The sequence below is a fragment of the Agelaius tricolor genome, unplaced genomic scaffold (assembly GCF_023055355.1).
Source record: "Agelaius tricolor isolate 1412-34295 unplaced genomic scaffold, bAgeTri1.0.p SCAF_1, whole genome shotgun sequence".
In the NCBI taxonomy this organism is placed as follows: Eukaryota; Metazoa; Chordata; class Aves; order Passeriformes; family Icteridae; genus Agelaius; species Agelaius tricolor.
Window position 1 is genome coordinate 98,577,806 of NW_027269261.1, and position 14,214 is coordinate 98,592,019.

The following is a 14,214-nucleotide window of genomic DNA, read 5'->3' on the forward strand; positions in this document are numbered from 1 at the left end:
AAGAGAGCAAGCAGAGAGGTCATACAACACTTATGCCACTTGATAGTTTTTGCCTCAGCTTTTATTCTGAGATTTTTCTAATCAATATAAAATACATGATTCTCTTGTAAATATGCAGTTCAGAAACACAACACAAAGTCAATTCTTATGAGTTAGAAAAAGAGAAGGGAGCTGATGGAAATTATGAATTATTTCAAAGTTGAATTTGAATTGTGTTTTGGGTGAGATACTTTGTTTATCAAAACTTGTGGAATTGGAATAATGTATTTTTCCCTAAATCTCTATTTCAGCCTTATTGAAGACAATACAGTCAGTCTTAAGGAGTTGGCTGGAAGGTCACACTCAAAGGCTTGAGGTCAATGGTTTGATGTCCAAGTAGAGATAAGTGAAAAGCATCCTTCTTCAGGGGCTGGCTTTGGGACCGGCACTTTCTATTGTCTTTGTTGGTGGCATGGACGGTGGGAGAGCAATTGCCAGCTATGCCCAGCTGCATGGTGTGGTTGACACTCCAGAGGAAAGGAATACCATCCAGAGGGACCCTGGCAGCCTTGAGAGAGACAGGCTTGTGTGAACTTCATGAAGTTCAACAAAATCAAGTGCATGTAGATTAGGGAAATTCCAAAAACAGCTGCAGGCTGGGTGGAGAATGAATTTACAGAAGCTCTAAGGAGAAGGACTTGGTTCATGAGAAGCTCAACATGAGGCAACAATGTGCACTTTTTCAGAAATCCAAATGCATCCTGGGCTGCATAAAAAGCATCATGGCCAACAGGCCGAGGGAGGTGATTCTGTCCCTCTATCCCACCCTGGTGAGACCCCACCTGCAGTACCGTATCCACTTTTGGAGCCCACAATATAAGAAGAAAATGGACATTTTAGAGCAACTCCATAGCAGGGCAACAAAGATAAGAGGGCTGGAGTGAGGAAAGGCTGAGAGAGATGGGGTTATTCAGCCTGAAGAAGACAAGACTTTGGGGTGACCTAATTGAGGCCTTTCAGCACTTAAACAGGGCTGACAAGAAAGCTGGACAGGGACTTTTACAAAGGCATGTAGTAATAGGAAAAGGGGAAAGGGAAAGAAAGTAGGTTTAGACTAAACATTAGGAAATTCCTTACTGTGAAGGTGGTGAGATGCTGGAACAGGTTGCCCAGAGATGTTGTGGCTGTCTTCTACCTGTGTGGAAGTGCTTAAGGCCAGATTGGATGGAGCTGTGAGTAACCTGGTCTAGTGGAAAGTGTCCCTGTCCATGGCAGAGGGTTTGGAAGTATATGACTTTTAAGGTCCCTATTAACCCAAGCCATTGATTTTATGATTCCATGATTTGCTGTCATATATTGTGAGAAAACATTCATTTGCAATATAAAACATAATTTCACAGTCTCTTTTTGTACTGTATATATTTGTTAGTTAGAATCTACCTGAAGATGAAGAATGAACACATGCAGGACAGGACAATTACCATATATTTTCTGCTGTTTAATGTTCTTTCCTTCACCTCTGTTTTAGTACGAGGGGAGAAAGAATTTGAACCCAATAATAATGAAAGGACCATAAAATAACATATGCTGACACTTGAGAATATTAATTAAAATTCTGGACTGTAATTGATTTTTGGAATCCATTGATTTTGGAAACCATGATATTCACAAAACAGAAAGTTTGCTAGACTGTGATATAACTCAGACCAGTTTCCCTTAGAAAGTTTTGCTGAAATAGATGTTTTAAAAGAGAAACCTAAAATCTTAATTTGGAAATGATCATTACATGCAATATGATTTATACATATTGTTTCCCTATTTTAGACTGAAATATCTTCTTTGCAAGGCAACCTTCACTGCTGTCAAGTGGGGCATTATTTCTACCTGAAATACTATTTTGTTCCTTTCTTAAGATTTCCCAAATGCTTATCAACTCTAAGGCCTCTCTCTCATGTACTTTCAACTTCCTCTGTTGAATCTGATCATGACTTTATTTGCAGGTTTAGGAAACAGTACAGAGCTATAGCGTGCGCACCATGCTAATGAGAACTGGCTCCGTACCCACAAATCCTAGAAAAGTCTGTAGTCTGAGGATGTGTTTCTACTTTGGTAACGTTTTGTTTTCAATTATTATTTTTTTATTCAATAAGATTTTAAAAATGTTTCAATATGATTTTTGTTTTACTTGTAGAGGGATTTTTTTAAATTATACCATTGTTATAGTTTTTAGAACATACATTTTTAACAGTTCATTTACAGCATGTTCTAACTGCTTATGATACTTAAAAATATAAGTAACTATTAGATGAAAGTTTAAAAACAATATGCTCAGTGCACAGGCAATGATTTCAATGACATTTTTGGTGGAGTTGGAACAGATAGGCTGCACACACACTCTCAGTGGTTGTACTGAAATGATGTACCACAATGGTTCCAAAGGAACTGTTACAATCTACCCAGTCAATGATCCATGAACAAAGAAAGATTTAGTCAATTTGAAACCAATACCTTCTAACATGTTAAAAATAAACAAGCAAATGGTCCTATGCTCTGCTGCTCCACATGGAAATTTCCTCCTTTACTCACAGGTAATGCACCTATCTTCTGCCTTATCCTCATAGCTCTCCCCTTCTGTCTTCTGAAGTATTTGAAGGACTAAAAATTAGAAAATCTTTTAGTCTGCTTTGATATTACTGTCAATGGTATTTTCAAGTCTTGGGAAGAAGAGTTTAAGATTTGCAAATCAATATATTGTTGTGGTTTAACCCCATCCTGCAACTAAGCCCCACAAAACGGCCCACTCATGCCCCCACACTGGGACAAGGGAGAAAATCAGAAAGTGAGAAGTGAGAAAAGTGAGAAAAATCAATGGTTTGACAGTTTAAATGCAAAACCTTTTCATGGAAACAAAACAAGGACTTCATTCACCACTTCCTATCAGCAGACAGGTGTTCAGCTATCCCCAGTAAAGCAGGGCTCCCTCACATATAACAAAGGTTTGGGAAGACAAACACCTTCCAATTCTGCCTCCTTTTTCTTTCCTCAGCTTCATATGCTGAGCATGACCCCATACAAGATGGGTTGTCCCTTTGGTATTTGGGGTCACCTGTCCTGGCTGTGTCCCCTCCCAAGTTCTTGTGCACCCCCCACCTCCTTGCCGGGGGTGTGGCGAGAGGAGCAGACAAGGCCTTGACTCTGTCCAGGCACTGCTCAGCAATGACTAAAACATCCCTGTTATTAACACTGTTTCCAGCACAAATTCAAAACATAGCCCCGTTCTGAAGAAAATAACTCTATCCCAGCCAAAACTAGCACAAATAGGTACTACTAGTGACTTTAGGAAAATGAGTTTTCATCCCCGCTTAACCACAGACGTGAATGGAGCGTTTGACTAATTATCTATTTTACCAAGTACTTTAGCTCATTGTTTGAAAATGTGGATTTATTAACTGCTACTTGTTTAAACAGCAGTTCAATTCTAATACTGTCTTTGATACATATAATAAAGTGATACCTTATAAAGATGAGACAGAGACAGTGCTAAGTATCAGGGATATTTGTATTTAGAACTTATGCAAAATGATCCTGTGGAAAATCCCTAGGAATCCAACATACTCCATGTAAATGGATAACAGTAGACTTACCTTTGTTTCATTATGATGTCTGTCTTTCTCTTTGTTTTAATGGCATGACACTATGAATTTTCCAAAATAGCTGAGCAGGTGTGATATCACTATTTATTATTAAGGGTTCATTGTCTGAATAGTAACAACCTCAAAGGATGCCAAGTTTTGTGAAATATACTTAACCTGCAGATGGAAATCCCATTACCTAGAGGTGAGGGTGACTAATCTAGACTAAATGCCTAAATTTGATGTGATAAAATGTAGATGTTGCACCTAAAATCCTGGAGTGCCTAAGGTTTCTAAGTGTCTAACATTCTAAATCATTTGTACAGTTATAATAAAAAGACAATACATTTTAGGTCTGAGTTCTACTGCCTGTAAAAGTGGATCTGGAACACATATTTAACCTGTAGAATGTAAAAAACTGTATATATGTATTTAGGAGGGAGATAAAATGCTGAAATACTGAAAATGCTTATCTTTGTACAAACTCCACGAACGTATGAATGTTGACAAAACATTACATCATCACCATCAGCAGACATAAGTTCTTCCTATAAATACTTGATAAATATAAAATAATTGTAGGATCATAGAATCATCAAAGCTGGAAGAGACCTTTAAAATCCCCCAGTTTGACTGTCCACCCAGCACTGTAACCACTAAACCACATCACCCAGCACCAGATCTGGACACCTCCTGAGCACCTCCAGGGATGGGGACTCCACCATGTTCTTGGGCAACCTATTCCAATGCCTGATCACCCTAACAGTGATTTTTTTTTTTTTTTTTTTTTTTTTGGGCTGCTTGGAGGACTTTGAGCAGGTAAGAAATTGAGATAAGAAATTGAGATAAGAAATGGATAAATGCTTAGGAACTCTAATTAATAAGCATTAAAAAATTACCAGCTGAGCAAATTAATGTCACTATTGGGTTGAAAACCAAGTATGAAAGTGTGAAAGGAAGAGTGAATGTCACTATCCTAGCAGTTCTGTTAATTCTTATGTTTTAAATAAATTTTAAAAAAGAGCATATAAGTAGTTATTAGCTGAACTGAACATATGGAGCTATAGTATACATGGTAAAAGTCCATAACCCTTTAGAAATACACTTATTTTCTTTTACTATGTTGTTAAGCTTTAGACCTTGTATGTGGACATGTTATGCAGAGAGAACTGAGAGAGTTATAAAAATTATTCCAACTCATAAGTTGTCTGATGTTTGTTTACTGGAATCTGGAGTTAGAGTAAACTATTACTCATTCCTGAACAGGTTGACAGTTTTAATTAAATATTTGACTTAAAATGAACTTCTAAAACCTGTGATGCTGAACTTTATATCCATCATACATAAGAAGGGGAAAGGTAAGATCAATTTACCATAATTTCTTCAGACACAAGTAGTTTTTGAATTCAGATATGACTGGATAAAAAAATAAATTGAGCATATTTATAAAAAAATACATAATACCAAATACTGGTATTCTCCCTAAAAATAGAATTCCAGTACATTTTCATTAAAGACATTTTCATCATTATGATTCATTTTTCTTAAAAAATATAACTACTTTTTATTAACTACAAAAAAGATCCACAAAAATTCCATATGCTACTTAAAATCTAAACTAAATGTGTGTTTTCAAATATGATCACACTTTTTAAAATTTTTCACTAAAAATAACATGAGACTGGTAAATTTTAGAAGGACCTATTTATATTTTTTCATCAGAGCCCCATTATTTGAGTTGAATATAATTCATAGATAAGATCTATGTAACTTTCACATGTAACATAAGTTAAGTGAACCTTTCTATTACAAGACTTGTATTATGTTTTACTTTATGAAAACACACACGTCTGCACACAGAAGTATGCATCTACCCGTCCATCCATCCATCCACACATCCATCTGCCTATGGATTAAAGAAATTAATTTATCAAACATTAATCAATCAAAAGTGATGGAAATTCTGCACTAAACTAAGGAAAAATAATAGGTATGTGTTCTCTGCTCTAATTAATCATTATTCTTTATTGGAAAAAATATAATTCTCAATCTAAACAATACCAATCAAATATAGGAAAGATAATATCTGATGCAAGTTGTCATAGATCCAGTGAGTTCAAAATAATGCCCCTACTTTGCACATGTTTAGCTGCTAGACATGTGAATCTTTGCAAGTATTTTAATATATATGAATATTCACTCACTCTATGCATTTTTTTTTGTGGTCTTGGGATTTGAGTCCTCACAGATTTGTTTATTATTTTGAAGGTTCTGAAATCAAATCTGAAATCTCAGTTTCTTCTGTGATATAGTCTACCTCACCTAAAATACAATAATATCCATTTCTACACTTCTCTAAGAAATTCATGTAATTTCTGCAGAAGACAGAGATTTTCAGGTCCATTTCTTTTCCATGTTTGATACTAGAATTTTGTAAAAGCTTAGTTTTTGCTGCTTCAACTAAGTTTCTTTTTAACCCATCTCTTTCTTATTCTTTTGCCACTCTTACATACTTAGATGGATATAATGACTTTAGATTCAGGTAAACAAAAGTCAGTGCATTTCCAGATGTTGGTATAGAATAACTCCTGATTTGAACTTCTGTTTCAATTAAATGTTATAATTCTAACAATCAAGAGAATTTTTCTTCTTGTCAGAATACTCTTTAGATTTCTTCAACTACTGTAGATAAAGGTAATGTTATCTTTTTACCTTCCATGAGTAAAATCAGACATAAGAAGTGTTTTGAGGATGAGACATAATCAGTGTTTTGAGTTCTTCACTATAGATGTATACAGTTACAGCATGGTATAACTCTTCATGTAGTAATTCAATATTACGAATAAATATGTGCAGTATCAACAGCATCAAAATAAGTTTTACACAGCAATTTAGTTGCCATAGCATTAGACTTTTCTGGGTCTTCTGCAGAAAGTGTGAAAACTCATTAAATTTCTTATATTTTTAAAAGAAGTAGGGAAATAACAGTAGAAGTTTAAAGGCTTCATTTATTTCATTCCCTTTCTTTCTTAATATGAGGTGAGTTTGCTCACAGCATCATAGAACTATAGAATCATTAAGGCTGTAAAAGACCCTTAAGATTGCCAAGTTCAATCATTCTACTAACACTGCCAACTCTACTTCTAAACCATGTCCCTAAGTGCCATGTCTATACCTCCAGGGATGGTGACTCACAGAACGTAATCTCACTTGTGTGCACATGGCACGTGCAGTGAGATATGCACTTAGGTTAAATGAGTGTAATATTAATAAACAATTATGAGAATGAAGTACTATAGCTAGGTGTTACACAAGTAAAAGGCCATGACGTTGCCTTGTTCATATGTAGCTCCTTAAATTTTAGGCAAAAATCAACTCATATTCGAAACTATCCGAAAGAACTCTGAATTGCAAAACACTATTTTAAAATGTGGTTAACCTTTATTACTTTCATAGATTAGGCAGGAAAACATTCATAGTTTTTCAAACATTATTTTTCTCTCAAATTATATAATCCCTCATAAATTTTATAAAATCTCTCAAAATAAATATCTCATTGCTTTGTAATTGCATTTGCAGCTGATCTGATGGACTTTCTCAAAATGTCTTGCAAAAAAGAACATTTTTTGAGCAATTGACCTTATATATGCATGTGAAATTGTACGTATTCATGATAGAGGTATATATAAATTCTGTGTGAAAAAGGTGTTATTAAAGATAAAAATGTTGTTGAGTGTAGATTTCAAAATCCTTACAAGAACTCAGCAGATGCCACTGAGTTTCACAGAAAAGTCTGTAAACATATCAGCATGAACTGCAGTATGTTCTCCAATTCTAAAAACGAGTTAGTGTGTGGCATTTCAATGCCTTTTTTCTTTTTATATTTTGTTATTTCTTGGCTTTAAAAAAATCCCATAAATGTACAACTTTAAACTTAAACATATTTTGACTTTCTTACATTTATTAAAATTGAAATAATGCAGGAATTAAACTATAATGAAGTTTAAAATTGTGTTAGGGTCTTATGAAAATTGTGCTATGACAAAATGATACAAGAAATTCTATTCCACAGGAATCATGACAGAGCAACAGATAGAGGACAAAGTTTATCTTGCAAACTGGTTTCCTAAACTCTTGGGTTTGATAATACTACTTGTGCTGTAGTATGAAAATACTTTTTATACTTTTATAAATGACTATTCCCATAACAGAAAAGTAGTAGAACTGAGACTTTCTTTGATGCCTTTACTGCTGTGAAGGAGATTTCCTACACCAACTCAAAGAGGCAGAAGACCAAGGACATAAGAGTTTCATGACTATAAAAGGAGACAGCATAAGGTGTCCCACTTTTTGACTTTGAAAATCTGTTCCTTATGCAGCTGATGGCACGGTGACTATTCTGTTACATGGTGACTTCTGAGATTCTGACATTTGCTTTTGTTCTCTGCTGGAAGGAAAACAGAAGTCTTTGTGGAGCACTATATTATATTGGTATTCAGGGCAGATACAGGACTTTCAGTGTGAGGTGAGTGCTCTTGTCCCCTTGAATGTGAGGGGTTTTGAATTGTTTTGAATTGAGCAGGATAAGAACTTGATCCTCAGCCTCCCATGAGTTTGTATCTTAGGCATCCAACATAAGAGTCATGCTACTCCTCTTTTTCCACTGACACTGTACCTTAGCTTAGTGAAACCTTTACCATGACAAAGTGCATCTCTGGGAAATACACTAGAGATGTTAAAGTTGATATTAAATTCACTGCTCTGATGAATTCTGGTGTTTGCTTCATTAAAGGAAAAGAAACACTTCTGAATACTTAGGGAGCCTCTTCTTGGTTTTCAACCCAAATTCAAGCAGAGAAAGGATATACAGTAGGGAAAAACGGATTAATAATTTCACACATGTGGATTTATTTCTCTTTAATTGTCTTTTTAAAAGTACCTAAGTGTTTATTTCCTTTATAAGCAGTAGGATGTCATATGGTTTAGTTCTGAAATGATTAATTTTTTATTATATACTGTTTTGATATATACTTTTTTTATGTGATGGATTTCCTTTGTTGCATTTCTTTTGTGGAAAAGCAAAACCTTCAAGTAAAGTAACAGTCTTGCCATTCCATAGAGAATCAATAAAGTTTCTGGTTTCTTCTTCTGTGTAGTTAGACTTTGTCAAATGTATTATATGCACCTGCAAGCCCTTCTGGTGTTCAATTAATTTTTACTGCAAGCACAATGAGAAAAATATAACATGCTTTTATTTAGCAAATGAAAAATGAGAACTTGGACACTTAATTATGGTGCACTAAAAATGTGAATGCTGAGAGGGTTTATTAATATTTCTGGGATTTAAATTATTTTTTTTAAGAAAAACATGCAATAGAACCAATATGTCTATTTAAAGGTAAATGGGGCTGCTTTCCCCACTAAGTAAAATCATACCTAGTGAAAATGCTTGTTCACCCTGATTTTGAAATACTAGAAAATGAAATAATAACTCTAAAGAATAATACCAAACTTCTAAAGAAGAAAATGCTTCTACCGAACAACATCAAGAATACTGCTTCAATTAACTTCCACCAGTTAGGTTCATTGTGTTGAATACTCAGCTTCAGAGCTGATTTTTTTTGCTCTGTCTCTTTACTGAATTTACTGCCTTTTGAGTTGTAGCACCATATGGTTATGGAAAGCTACTTTGAGGAAAGGAAATTTAAAAAATTCTGACCTTGTGCTAAAGCAAATTTAAGCTGTCCTAAGCCGGTATATGAAAGTACTTATATGGCATTTTGAAATAAAAACAAATAATGTTTTAATGTTATTACTCCACAATTCACAAAAAAATGAGACTGTTTATTTTATGTATACAATGGGAGATAACAGTACTGCTGCACAAAATAATAAAAATACGGAGAGGCAAATTGGATATTTATTCTTGCAGAGTAGGAACAAAGGAGTACTCTCAAAGGAAATGAAAAGCAATTAATGTAAAATTTATAAAATAAAACAGGATTTTGCTTGTTTCTTGATTTTCACAAAATGTCTAATCAGACTTTGGAAGTCGTTTGATCAAATAAACCACTATCAACATCAGTCTTTTTTTAATGAGTGTTTATAACAGTGCTGAAAATTCTTACATAATATAAATTTTTGAACCTACTTTTCTTGCCTTAAAACATTGAAAAAGTAGTAATTTTGCTACTTACTTCTCATTATAATTACTACTTGAAAAAGTAGTAATTATAATGAGAAATTTCTGGGTTTTTTTTCTTTTAGTGTTTTTTATATCATATATAAAACAGACAACTAGATTGGCTATTGGTTATTTTTCCTCTCTAGTATATTTTTTCTTATGGTTTTATAAAAAGATCTTATTTTCCTCCCCTTTTTAACATTCAGTTTTCAGAAAACAACACAAAATTTTATTGAAACTATTTTAGCATAATCTGAATTCAATGGGAACATAATTGAACAAAATCGAATTTTTTTATTTCCTTCCACTACATAAAACTGACCTTTATAAATCCCTATGATTTTAGTGGTGAAAGACACATTGGGAAAAGAATCTTCATCACCATTAGGGAAACACAACCAACAAACAAAACAGGCCCATTTCAGCATTTTGCTGTAAAAAAATTAATCCAGACTTGATCATCAAGATTTATAATGGTGTACTTTGTTTCAATTTGTAGATTTTGTAATTGTTGTGAAAGAAAAACACTGCAATTAATCAGAAAAAATCAAAAGAATGTTCAGCAATATATTTCATAGTCCAAGTTTATTGGACATAATTAGTGTGATTTGGCTTTCTCATTTTTCACAAGTCACACTGATACACAAAAAAATGTATTACTGTCATGGCGTGAATTTTTCAAACTTCAGTTGAGAAATTGGTTTCCACAGTAATTTTATGTTCCAAAAATTTCTTAGACATTCAAAGAAATTACTAATATCTTATTTATTTATTTATTTGGTGATAAAATATTTATTTGGTGATAAAATATTTATTTATTTATCTGGTGATAACAGCTGTAAACATATAGGCCATGAGTTCCCTTTTCTTTGCCTGGGTCTCACAAAAGTCTACTCATGGATGCCAGCAAATCACAGATAAGACTAGTTCATAGAAAAATAGGTTTAGAAGGGATTGTAAATTGCTACACAGCCCCTCCCCATATCACAATGTGAGTAAAAGACAACTTTTCTCATAATATAAAATAAAAATCTTCATTCATGGAGAGTCATGACCTTTTCAGGCAATCTATTCTAGCAGGTTTTGGAGTAGTGAGCTGAGGTAGGCTCACAGACATTTTTAGATGTTAAGTCTGCAGTGCCACTCCTTGGGTTACCTGTGAAATCTCAACCATAACCTGCTCTGAGGGCAGCAGTGTGACAGTGAAATACTCTTCAGCTGGTTTCTTGGCTTCCACAGCTGAGAAAAGCCTCAGAGATCTTTGCATGTCAGTTTGAAAAATAACCATGATCTCAGATATATTTTCAGTATCTGCTTTCCAAATTTCTATTTTTTGAGCGCAATTTCTGCTTTTATTGTTATAATGAACCTAAAATCTCTGTGCTTTGGTAAAGTAAAAAGTGTTGGTTGCATTTAATTTTTTTCTGGCATTACCATACATTGCCCATGCTTTAGAAATCATTATTTATTTCACAGTAATATTGTAACAAAATTCAGTAGAGTGGAAGACAAATTCTTTGGTAACAACAGCTTTGAGTATTTTATTGATCAAGTATTCCACAAAGTAGAAATTTTGATCAGAGTTTGATAGTAGTATGTGCCAGAAAAATGGAACAAATGTTTTCTTACAGTCATTCTCCAAGGCCTGTTTGGCAAAGTGCAAGCAAAAGGGACACAAATCACATATTTTCATCTCATTACCTTTGTTCCAGCCACAACATTTGTCCCCTCCTTTTAATAGATGACATTTCAAGAAGCTACCAGATACATTCTATCATATATTCCTGTGTCTGACAGTGGCTTGCATACTTGAAACCTGTGAAAAGATTACAGGTTTCAAGTATGCAAGCCACTGTCAGACACAGGAACATTGATAATTCTCACATAGCCCATCAACTTACAGATCAGGGAATTTCTGAGCTGATGTTTCGATGCAACATTTTTTTTTTTTTTTTTTTTTTTTTTTTTTTTTTTTTTTTTTTTTTTTTTTTTTTTTTGTTACATGGAATTCCAATAAGGTAATTAATTGTTATATATGTATTTTTATCCTTTATTCTTTATGGTGATATTTTTGTCAGTCAGGTCTGAATAAAATATCTCTTTTTTTCTTTTAAAATGTCCCCCTTCCTTAGGATATCCTTTAAGAATAAATGGTTACTCCCTAATAAGCTTTTTTAGTTGTTTCCATGATGTCATGGTTGCCTTTCAATAATTTTTTTAAAGAAGTATGCATCTTAATTTTTTTAATCAAAACTTAATCAAGATGTTGATCATCTGTGTAATGTTTTTTTGTACTTTCTTGAGTTTACTTTTAGGATAGAAAGAAGAGAACTACATACAAGATATTGCTATTAAAAGAGCTAAACCAGTGTAGTATAACTTAATGTTTTGGTTTTTTTCTTTCTCCTAAAACTCTTAGTACTTTTTATTTGCTGCCTTAACTGCTATAGATCAAAAAGTTGCTGATTTCGGACAACAGTTCAAGTCTTATGTTTAAGGACAGTAGGTTTAGATTAGATATTAGGAAGAAGTTCTTCACCATGAGGTTGGTGAGCACTGGAACAGGCTTGCCCCATCCTTGGAAATTTTCAAGACTGGATTGGGTGGGACTCTCAGTAAAACTGGTCTAGTAAAAAGTGGCATGGGAAGTTGGAAGTAGATTATTTTTAAGCTCCCTTCCAACCCTAACATTTCTATGATTTTATTCTAAGAGGAAAAAATATATTTTTGAAGGCAGATTAGGTAAAACTCTCATCATCTTAAACAGAACTGCTTGATTTGGCAACAGAGTGAAATGGTCTTTACATTTAGTACTACTGGGACAGGGTCAGCATCCCACCCCTTGTTTGCTATTTAATGCTATGCAAATCTGTGTCTAGCATTGTGAGCATTGTAAGCAGTTCTATTACAAGCAAGTTTAAAATGGGATGAATGGCTGAGTGGCAGTTTAAAAGACAACTCACATCTCACCTCTGCTTCCCTGTTGCCTTGCACCTGGGATGTATGTTTGGTGATGTAACAGTTGGATTTAGCCACAACAAGTCAGGAGATTACTGAGATTATGTGCACACTTGGGACTGGGACCAGGATAATATCAGGAGTGAGAAGTGGCCATTGTATTATGGCTGTAGTGGGACTCACAGTACTTGGTTCTTTATTTTCTAGTGATGTGAGCACTCTGAGGTCATTATCCAGTAGAACAGGGGAACTGCTGAGCAGATTTCAGATGCCTCAAGGACTGTGAAAGAAACATTTTCAGCCAATGAGAAGAAATGATGAAATTTTAACTTAATGATTCAATTTAAATTTTCTAGTCTTAAACAAGCTCAAAGGCATTTTTTAAGCTTAAATAAAGTAGGCAGAGTACAGAGATTAGGAAGGTTTGCATAGAGACCTGAGTTTTCTAGGTCTCAGCCCAGAAGCCAAAAACTTAATCTTTATTTGGTTTATTTTCAATGTATTTGGTCCTATTTTTCATCTGCATTGATTTTTTTTTTTTTACAGTTAATTAACATAATTCATAGAAGTTGATGCTGAAAACTTCTACTATAGGAACAGCTTTACAACAAAGGAAGCAGTAGAGGCTTCCAAACACATCTGCCACTGTGAAACCCATTTATAAGAGTGTTGCCTGCAGATTGAAGGAGGTGATTCTTTACCTCTGCTCAGCACTTGTGAAACACATCTGGAGTGCTGAACCCACCAGTGCAAGGGAGGTATGAAATGAGAGTCCAAGAAAGTAGAACAAATCCAGCAAACTGGAGCTACAATATTGAAGTGCTGGAGTACCTGACATAGGAATATAGAGATGGGACTACTCATCCTGGAGAAAAGAGGGTTCAGGGGAAAATGATAAATGTGTAAAAATAACTGATGGGAGGAATAAAGAAGACAGAGATAAACCCTCCTCACAGATGTCCAGTGGCTACAAACTGAAATATAGAAATTCTGGTTAAACATAAAAAACAAGTTTTCCATAGCTGTGCCTGAACACTGGAACAAGTTCTCCCGAAAGGCTGAGGAGTCACCATCTATGTACATTCTCAAAACCCAACCAGACATGATCCTGGGAAACCTGCTCTACCTGACCACACTTAAACAAAAGGCTTGGATTAGATGCTCTCCAGAGATGCTCTCCAACCTCAGCCATTCAGTGAGTCTCCTTCCCATTGTAGAACATGCTCTCAGAAATGTTGTTTCAGTTGTCTTCATCTGTGCTGTATTGAAAATGACTGACTGCTTCAGTTCTTGTGAACATGTCAAGATATCTTTGACAGTCTCAATGTTTTACAGAAGTGCCATGGTAGTCATGTTTATTTGGGGCTATAACATGTGGGGGTTTTGAGATTTTTCATGTTAATATATGACATAGATGCTACAAACATGACTGACTCTTCAGAAGGATAGTAAACTAAGCTG

At 34.5% G+C, this 14,214-nt stretch overlaps 1 long non-coding RNA gene across 1 annotated transcript in view; it reads left to right on the top strand.

Annotated features, from left to right (window-relative positions):
• Positions 1-11,812, top strand: part of LOC139598717 (uncharacterized) — a 345,230-nt gene extending 333,418 nt beyond the window's left edge. The window contains exon 2 of the long non-coding RNA XR_011681993.1: positions 11,716-11,812. This is a non-coding gene — a long non-coding RNA (uncharacterized lncRNA). The remainder of the gene's footprint in view (positions 1-11,715) is intronic.
• Positions 11,813-14,214: the final 2,402 nt, after the last annotated feature.